The sequence below is a fragment of the Egretta garzetta genome, unplaced genomic scaffold (assembly GCF_000687185.1).
Source record: "Egretta garzetta isolate BGI_Z169 unplaced genomic scaffold, ASM68718v1 scaffold515, whole genome shotgun sequence".
Classification (NCBI taxonomy): domain Eukaryota; kingdom Metazoa; phylum Chordata; class Aves; order Pelecaniformes; family Ardeidae; genus Egretta; species Egretta garzetta.
This window is the reverse complement of record NW_009259720.1, coordinates 6,919-9,019: the sequence shown is the minus strand read 5'-3', so window position 1 is coordinate 9,019 and position 2,101 is coordinate 6,919.

Below are 2,101 nucleotides of genomic sequence, written 5' to 3'. Positions count from 1 at the left end.
TTCAACAAGGCCAAGTGCAAGGTCCTGCACCTGGGTCGGGGTAACCCCCAGTATCAGTACAGGCTGGGGGAAGAAAGGATCGAGAGCAGCCCTGCCGAGAGGGACTTGGGGGTGCTGGTGGATGAAAAGCTGGACATGAGCCGGCAATGTGCGCTGGCAGCCCAGAAGGCCAACCGTACCCTGGGCTGCATCAAGAGAAGTGTGGCCAGGAGGTCAAGGGAGGTGATTCTGCCCCTCTGCTCTGCTCTGATGAGACCTCACCTGGAGTACTGTGTCCAGCTCTGGAGCCCTCAGCACAAGAAGGACATGGATCTGTTGGAGCAGGTCCAGAGGAGGGCCATATAAAGTATTTGAGGAGGGCTGGAACCCCTCTCCTAGGAGGACAGGCTGAGAGAGTTGGGCTTGTTCAGCCTGGAGAAGAGAAGGCAGACCTGATTGCAGCCTTTCAGTGCTTAAAGGAAGCCTATAGGAAAGATGGGGACAATCTTTTTAGTAGGGCCAGCTGTGACAGGATAAGGGGGAATGGTTTTCAGCTGAAGAACCAGGGTAGGTTTAGACTAGATATAAGGAAGAAGTTCTTTACAATGAGGGTGGTGAAACACTGGAACAGGTTGCCCAGAGAGGTGGTGGAGGCCCCATCCCTGGAAACATTCAAGACCAGGTTGGACGGGGCTCTGAGCAGCCTGATCTAGTTAGCGGTGTCCCTGCTCACTGCAGGGGGGTTGGACTAGATGGCCTCTAGGAGTCCCTTTCAACCCAAAATATTCCATGATTCTATGATTCTAAGGTCTAGAAATGCTGATGTTAGAGCCAGGTGGGAAAGCAAGATGTGTGACTACATCCTGAAAGGAAAGAGGTGCCGGCATGGGAGAGTGTGGGACAGCATGCTGTAGAGATGGCCAAGGGCTCTGGCAAGGCTTCAAGTTGCAACAGGACTGAAGTCTTTGTCCCCTTGGCTAGGGCAGTTGCATCTGCCACTGAGGCCTACCAGAAGAAACTGGATGTGGAGGCTCTGCTCTTGGTTTCCTCCTCAGCCCTTCTTGGCCAAACCAGGACGTGCTGTACAGTTTTCCTACACTTGGCATTGCTCACCCTCACACACCATTGCCCCCAGAAAGAGCCCTGAGCCACACAGGAGGGACAGGATCTGCCTTCCCAGTGCCTGGGGGGTAAGGACTTGGCCTTTCTGATTTATAAAACAAAGCAAGGTTTTTCTCAACATTACAGCCACTTACACAGTGCCTTTGCCTGCCTGCAATCATGGCCTCCAATTATTTGCTCTAACGAGTCCCTGGGGAGGCTTTTTTAGTAAAGGGCTCTCACTGGGGCCCATTAATACTTCAAGGTACTTTGAGTTTGATCTCTGTCTCTTCCTTTAGTTTTCTTCAATTCTTCAAGGCTTGTGTAGCTCCTTGGAGAGGTTTTACACTGTAGTGAAAGAGGAAGATTTCAAAGGGCACCTCCTCAAAATGATGTTTGATTTTAGAGGGTCTATTTTATTATTTTTCCCTTCAGAGAGAAGAGGGGACAGCAGCATCCTGCAAGTGATAATGATCCCTCAGAAGGTCTCCTCAGGAGGTCTGGAGAGGTAGAAGAAGCTGTCCCTGCAGGTCTGACACTCTAGGGACACCCTTCTCCACACCTCCCCAACCCCGCCATTGCTCTCAACAGCCCCCTGGCACTTCCATCACTCTTCCTGACATCAGACTTCTCCACTGAAGCCTGCAGCTGCATGTTACAGCTCCTTTGCACCATCTCGCCCCCCCTCTCCTTAGAGAACTGAATGCACATAGGCCCTGAGGGATGTTTTCCTATTGGCAAGCAAAGAAAAAGCCAAGCATGACCAAGTTCCATAAACAAAACTCCCCCTGCAAGCACATGCTCAGTACGGGCTGCCTCTAATGAGGTTGCTTTTCGACAAGGGCTAAGCTTAGGAGAGATATTTTAGGAAGGTGGATAAACAAAGAGAGATGGAAGCACAATCAAAGAGTTGTCTGAGGAGACAATTAGGCTGCTGGAAGACAGGCAAACTTCTAACTGCCTGAAGTCAAAGCAGCAACTGGCTGGGTGACAGGAATGTGAATGAGGAAAGAGTAAAAGA